The 7850-nt window shown below is 41.2% G+C and overlaps 1 non-coding gene across 1 annotated transcript; it reads left to right on the top strand.

Moving 5' to 3' along the window:
* Positions 1 to 6254: 6254 nt before the first annotated feature.
* Positions 6255 to 6362, top strand: LOC130964335 (small nucleolar RNA R71). The gene has a single exon (XR_009080433.1). It is a non-coding gene; the product is annotated as a small nucleolar RNA R71 (small nucleolar RNA).
* Positions 6363 to 7850: the final 1488 nt, after the last annotated feature.

Genomic DNA, 7850 nt, shown 5'->3' with positions numbered 1-7850 from the left:
ACAACTTCGCACAACTAACCAGCAAGTGCACTGGGTCGTCCAAGTAATACCTTACGTGAGTAAGGGTCGATCCCACGGAGATTGTTGCTATGAAGCAAGCTATGGTCACCTTGTAAATCTCAGTCAGGCAGACTCAAATGGGTATAGTGATAAACGAATAAAGCATAAAGATAAAGATAGAGGTACTTATGTATATCATTGGTGAGAGCTTCAGACAAGCGTATGAAGATGCCTTCTCTTCTGTCTCTCTGCTTTCCTACTGTCTTCATCCAATCCTTCTTACTCTTTTCCATGGCAAGCTTATGCAAGGGTTTCACCGTTGTCAGTGGCTACCTCCCATCCTCTCATTGGAAATGTTCAACGCACCCTGTCACGGCACGGCTATCCATCTGTCGGTTCTCAATCAGGCCGGAATAGAATCCAGTGATTCTTTTGCGTCTGTCACTAACGCCCCGCCCTCAGGAGTTTGAAGCACGTCACAGTCATTCAATCATTGAATCCTACTCAGAATACCACAGACAAGGTTAGACCTTCCGGATTCTCTTGAATGCCACCATCAGTTCTCGCCTATACCACGAAGACTCTGATCTCACGGAATGGCTGGCTCATTTGTCAGGCGAGCACTCGGTTGTCAGGCGATCAACCATGCATCGTGTTATCAGGAATCCAAGAGATATTCACTAGAGCTTTGATTGCTTGTAGAACAAGAATGGTTGTCAGTCACCTTGTTCATGAGTGAGAATGATGATGAGTGTCACGGATCATCACCTTCATCAGTTGAAGAACAAGTGATATCTTGGACAAAGAACAAGCGGAATTGAATAGAAGAACAATAGTAATTGCATTAATACTCGAGGTACAGCAGAGCTCCACACCTTAATCTATGGTGTGTAGAAACTCCACCGTTGAAAATACATAAGAACAAGGTCTAGGCATGGCCGAATGGCCAGCCTCCCAAATGATCTAAGAACTAGATGTCCAAAGATGATCAAAGGATCAAAAACAATCCAAAGATGAAAATACAATAGCAAAAGGTCCTACTTATAGAAAACTAGTAGCCTAGGGTGTACAGAGATGAGTAAATGACATAAAAATCCACTTCCGGGCCCACTTGGTGTGTGCTTGGGCTGAGCAATGAAGCAATTTCGTGTAGAGACTCTTCTTGGAGTTAAACGCCAGCTTTTATGCCAGTTTGGGCGTTTAACTCCCATTTGGGTGCCAGTTCCAGCGTTTAACGCTGGGATTTCTTGAGGTGACTTTGAACGCCAGTTTGGGCCATCAAATCTTGGGCAAAGTATGGACTATCATATATTGCTGAAAAGCCCAGGATGTCTACTTTCCAATGCCGTTGAGAGCGCGCCAATTGGGCTTCTGTAGCTCCAGAAAATCCACTTCGAGTGCAGGGAGGTCAGAATCCAACAGCATCTGCAGTCCTTTTTAGTCTCTGAATCAGATTTTTGCTCAGATCCCTCAATTTCAGCCAGAAAATACCTGAAATCACAGAAAAACACACAAACTCATAGTAAAGTCCAGAAAAGTGAATTTTAACTAAAAACTAATAAAAATATAATAAAAACTAACTAAAAGATACTAAAAACATACTAAAAACAATGCCAAAAAGCGTACAAATTATCCGCTCATCACAACACCAAACTTAAATTGTTGCTTGTCCCCAAGCAACTGAAGATCAAATAAGATAAAAAGAAGAGAATATGCAATGAACTCCAAAAACATCTATGAAGATCAGTATTAATTAGATGAGCGGGGCTTTTAGCTTTTTGCCTCTGAATAGTTTTGGCGTCTCACTCTATCCTTTGGAATTCAGAATGATTGGCTTCTTTAGGAACTCAGAATCTAGATAGTGTTATTGATTCTCCTAGTTAAGTATGATGATTCTTGAACACAGCTACTTATTGAGTCTTGGCCGTGGCCCAAAGCACTCTGTCTTCCAGTATTACCACCGGATACATACATGCCACAGACACATAATTGGGTGAACCTTTTCAGATTGTGACTCAGCTTTGCTAAAGTCCCCAATTAGAGGTGTCCAGGGTTCTTAAGCACACTCTTATTGCCTTGGATCACAACTTTTTTCCTTCTCTTTTTTTTTTCTTTTCTTTCTTTCTCCTTTTTTTTTTCGTTTTTTTTTTCGCTCTTCTCTTTTTTTTTTGTATTCACTGCTTTTTCTTGCTTCAAGAATCATTTTTATGATTTTTCAGATCCTCAGTAACATGTCTCCTTTTTCATCATTCTTTCAAGAGCCAACATTCATGAACCACAAATTCAAAAGACATATGTACTGTTTAAGCATACATTCAAAAAACAAAAGTAATGCCACCACATCAACACAATTAAACTGTTATAAAATTCAAAATTCATGCAATTCTTTTTCTTTTTCAATTAAGAACGTTTTTATTCAAGAAAGGTGATGGATTCATAGGACATTCATAACTTTAAGGCATAGACACTAAGACACTAATGATCACAAGATACAAACATGGATAAACATAAGCATAAAATTCGAAAAACAGAAGAATAAAGAACAAGGAAATCAAAGAACGGGTCCACCTTAGTGATGGCGGCTCTTTCTTCCTCTTGAAGATCCTATGGAGTGCTTGAGCTCCTCAATGTCTCTTCCTTGTCTTTGTTGCTCCTCCCTCATGATTCTTTGGTCTTCTCAAATTTCATGAAGGATGATGGAGTGTTCTTGATGCTCCACCCTTAGTTGTCCCATGTTGGAACTTAGTTCTCCTAGGGAGGTGTTTAGTTGCTCCCAATAGTTTTGTGGAGGAAAGTACATCCCTTGAGGAATCTCAGGGATCTCATGATGAGTGGGGTCTCTTGTGTGCTCCATCCTTTTCTTAGTGATGGGCTTATCCTCATCAATGGGGATGTCTCCTTTTATGTCAACTCCAACTGAATAACAGAGGTGACAAATGAGATGAGGAAAGGCTAACCTTGCTAAGGTAGAGGACTTGTCCGCCACCTTATAGAGTTCTTGGGCTATAACCTCATGAACTTCCACTTCTTCTCCAATCATGATGCTATGAATCATGATGGCCCGGTCTAGAGTAACTTCGGACCGGTTGCTAGTGGGAATGATTGAGCGTTGAATGAACTCCAACCATCCTCTAGCCATGGGCTTGAGGTCATGCCTTCTCAATTGAACCGGCTTGCCTCTTGAATCTCTCTTCCATTGTGCGCCCTCTTCACATATGACTGTGAGGACTTGGTCCAACCTTTGATCAAAGTTGACCCTTCTAGTGTAAGGATGTTCATCTCCTTGCATCATAGGCAAGTTGAATGCTACCCTCACACTTTCCGGACTGAAATCCAAGTATTTCCCCCGAACCATAGTAAGATAATTCTTTGGATTCGGGTTCATACTTTGATCATGGTTCTTTGTGATCCATGCATTGGCATAGAACTCTTGAACCATCAAGATTCCGACTTGTTGAATGGGGTTGGTAAGTACTTCCCAACCTCTTCTTCGGATCTCATGGCGGATCTCCGGATATTCACCCTTTTTGAGTGAAAAGGGGACCTCGGGGATCACCTTTTTCAAGGCCACAACTTCATAGAAGTGGTCTTGATGCACCCTTGAGATGAATCTATCCATCTCCCATGACTCGGAGGTAGAAGCTTTTGCCTTCCCTTTCCTCTTTCTAGAGGTTTCTCCGGCCTTGGATGCCATAAATGGTTATGGAAAAACGAAAAAGCAACGCTTTTACCACACCAAACTTAAAAGGTTTGCTCGTCCTCGAGCAAAAGAAGAAAGAAGAGAGTAGAAGAAGAAGAAATGAGGAAGAGGGAGATGGTGGTGTGTACGGCCAAAGAGGGAGAGAAGTGGTGTTTAGGTTGTGTGAAAATGAAGGAGTGAAGAAGGGTATTTATAGGAGAGAGGGGAGAGGGTTGTTCGGCCATAATGGGTGGGTTTGGGAGGGAAAGTGGTTTGAATTTGAAGGGTGAGGTTGGTGGGGTTTTATGAAGGATGGATGTGAGTGGTGAAGAGAAAGATGGGATTTGATAGGTGAAAGGTTTTTGGGGAAGAGGTCTTGAGGTGATTGGTGAATGGGGGAAGAAGAGAGAGGGTGGTGGTGGGGTAGGTGGGGGTCCTGTGGGGTCCACAGATCCTGTGGTGTCAAGGAAAAGTCATCCCTGCACCAAATGTTGCTCAAAATCATGTTTTGAGCTATTTCTGGCGTTAAACGCCGGGCTGGTGCCCATTCCTGGCGTTTAACGCCAGGTTCTTGCCCTTTTCTGGCGTTTAACGCCAGTCTGGTGCCCCTTTCTGGCGTTAAACGCCCAGAATGGTGCCAGACTGGGCGTTAAACGCCCAACAGCTAACCTCACTGGCGTTTAAACGCCAGCAACATCTTCCTCCAGGGTGTGCTATTTTTCTTCCTGTTTTTCATTTTGTTTTTGCTTTTTTCATTGATTTTGTGACTTCTCATGATCATCAACCTACAAAAAACATAAAATAACAAAAGGAAATATATAAAATATAATCATTGGGTTGCCTCCCAACAAGCGCTTCTTTAATGTCAGTAGCTTGACAGATGGCTCTCATGGAGCCTCACAGATACTCAGAGCAATGTGGGAACCTCCCAACACCAAACTTAGAGTTTGAATGTGGGGGTTCAACACCAAACTTAGAGTTTGGTTGTGGCCTCCCAACACCAAACTTAGAGTTTGACTGTGGGGGCTCTATTTGACTCTGATTTGAGAGAAGCTCTTCAAGCTTCCTCTCCATGGTGACAGAGGGATATCCTTGAGCCTTAAACACAAAGGATTCTTCATTCACTTGAATGATTAGTTCACCTCTATCAACATCAATCACAGCCTTTGCTGTGGCTAGGAAGGGTCTGCCAAGGATGATGGATTCATCCATGCACTTCCCAGTCTCTAGGACTATGAAATCAGTAGGGATGTAATGGTCTTCAACTTTTACCAAAACATTCTCTACAAGTCCATGAGCTTGTTTTCTTGAGTTGTCTGCCATTTCTAGTGAGATTCTTGCAGCTTGTACCTCAAAGATCCCTAGCTTCTCCATTACAGAGAGAGGCATGAGGTTCACACTTGACCCTAAGTCACACAGAGCCTTCTTGAAGGTCATGGTGCCTATGGTACAAGGTATGGAGAACTTCCCAGGGTCTTGTCTCTTTTGAGGTAATTTCTGCCTAGACAAGTCATCCAGTTCTTTGGTGAGCAAGGGAGGTTCATCTTCCCAAGTCTCATTTCCAAATAACTTGTCATTTAGCTTCATGATTGCTCCAAGATATTTAGCAACTTGCTCTTCAGTGACATACTCATCCTCTTCAGAGGAAGAATACTCATCAGAGCTCATGAAAGGCAGAAGTAAGTCCAATGGAATCTCTATGGTCTCATTTTGAGCTTTGGATTCCCATGGTTCCTCATTGGGGAACTCAGAGGAGGTTGGTGCACGCCCATTGAGGTCTTCCTCAGTGGCGTCCACCTCCTCTCTTTCCTCTCCATATTCGGCCATGGTTATGGCTTTGCACTCTCCTTTTGGATTTTCTTCTGTATTACTTGGGAGAGTACTAGGAGGGAGTTCAGTAATTTTCTTGCTCAGCTGACCCACTTGTCCTTCCAAATTTCTGATGGAGGACCTTGTTTCATTCATGAAACTTTGAGTGGTTTTGATTAGATCAGAGACCATTGTTGCTAAGTCAGAGGTATTCTGCTTAGAACTCTCTGTCTGTTGCTGAGAAGATGATGGAAAAGGCTTGTTATTGCCAAGCCTGTTTCTTCCACCATTATTACTATTGAAACCTTGTTGAGGTCTCTCTTGATTCTTCCATGAGAAATTTGGGTGATTTCTCCATGAAGAATTATAGGTGTTTCCATAGGGTTCTCCTAGGTAATTCACCTCTTCCATTGAAGAGTTCTCAGGATCATAGGCTTCTTCCTCAGATGAAGCTTCCTTAGTACTGCCAGGTGCATTTTGCATTCCAGACAGACTTTGAGAAATTAAATTGACTTGTTGAGTCAATATCTTGTTCTGAGCCAGTATGGCATTCAGAGTGTCAATCTCAAGAACTCCTTTCTTCTGACTTGTCCCATTGTTCACAGGATTCCTTTCAGAATTGGTTATTTGCAACTATCTCAATTAGTTCCTGAGCTTCTGTAGGCGTCTTCTTCAAATGAAGAGATCCTCCAGCAGAGCTATCCAAAGACATCTTGGATAGTTCAGAGAGACCATCATAGAAAATACATATGATGCTCCATTCAGAAAGCATGTCTGAGGGACATTTTCTGATTAATTGTTTGTATCTTTCCCAAGCTTCATAGAGGGATTCTCCATCCTTTTGTCTGAAGGTTTGGACTTCCACTCTAAGCTTACTCCATTTTTGAGGTGGAAAGAACTTTGCCAAGAAGGCATTGACTAGCTTTTCCCAAGAGTCCAGGCTATCTTTAGGTTGTGAGTCCAACCATATTCTAGCTCTGTCTCTTACACCAAAAGGGAATAGCATCAGTCTGTAGACCTCAGGGTCAACCCCATTAGTCTTGACTGTGTCACAGATTTGCAAGAACTCAGCTAAAAATTGATGAGGATCTTCCATTGGAAGTCCATGGAATTTGCAATTCTGTTGCATTAGAGAAACTAATTGAGGCTTAAGCTCAAAGTTGTTTGCTCCAATGGCAGGGGTAGAGATGCTTCTCCCATAGAAGTTGGGAGTAGGTGCAGTAAAGTCACCCAGCACCTTCCTTGCATTGTTGGCATTGTTGTTGTTTTCGGCTGCCATGTGTTCTCCTTCTTTGAAGAATTCGGTCAGGTCCCCTAAAGAGAATTGTGCTTTGGCTTCTCTTAGCTTTCTCCTTAAGGTCCTTTCAGGTTCAGGGTCAGCTTCAACAAGAATGCTTTTGTCTCTGCTCCTGCTCATATGAAAGGGAAGAGAACAAGAAAATGTGGAATCCTCTATGTCACAGTATAGAGATTCCTTGAGGTGTCAGAAGAACAGAAAAATAGAAGAAAAGAAGGTAGAAGAATTCGAACTTGATTAGATAGAGTTCGAATTGTGCATTAAGAGGGAGTAGTACTCCATAAATAGAAGGATGTGGGAAGGAGGGAAGAGGATTTTCGAAAATTAATCAAAAAGATGTTAAAAACATTTTCAAATTTGATTGATAATTTTCGAAAATTGAAAGTGGAAAAGAAATCAAGTGATTTTTGAAAAATATTTTGAAATTAGAAGTCAAAAAGATTTGATTGAAAACTATTTTGAAAAAGATGAGGTTAAGAAGATATGATTAGTTTTAAAGAGATGTGATTGAGAAGATATGATTTGAAAACAATTTTAAAAGATATGTTTTGAAAACAATTTTAAAAGATTTGATTTTGAAAATTAGTGACTTGCCTAACAAGAAAAGATATGATTCAAACATTAAACCTTTCTCAACAGAAAAGGCAACAAATTTGAGATGTCCAATCAAATCATTAATTGTTAGTAAGTATCTTTGAAAAAGGAAAGAAATTGATTTTGAAAACATTTGATTGAAAAGATTTGATTTGAAAAAGATTTGATTTTGAAAAACTTTGAAAACTTAAAAAAAATTGATTTTGAAAACAAAATCTTCCCCCTAGCACCATCCTGGCGTTAAACGCCCAGAATGGTATCCATTCTGGCGTTTAACGCCCAAAATGCACCCTTTTTGGGCGTTAAACGCCCAACCAGGTACCCTGGCTGGCGTTTAAACGCCAGTCTGTCCTTCTTCACTGGGCGTTTTGAACGCCCAGCTTTCTCTGTGTAATTCCTCTGCGGTATGTTCTGAATCTTCGATTCTCTGTATCATTGACTTGAAAAGACACAAATTAAAAATATTTTTGG

This window comes from Arachis stenosperma, chromosome 2, assembly GCF_014773155.1.
Source record: "Arachis stenosperma cultivar V10309 chromosome 2, arast.V10309.gnm1.PFL2, whole genome shotgun sequence".
NCBI lineage: Eukaryota > Viridiplantae > Streptophyta > Magnoliopsida > Fabales > Fabaceae > Arachis > Arachis stenosperma.
Note: the sequence above shows the minus strand (reverse complement) of the source record. Positions and strands in the feature narration are given on the sequence as shown.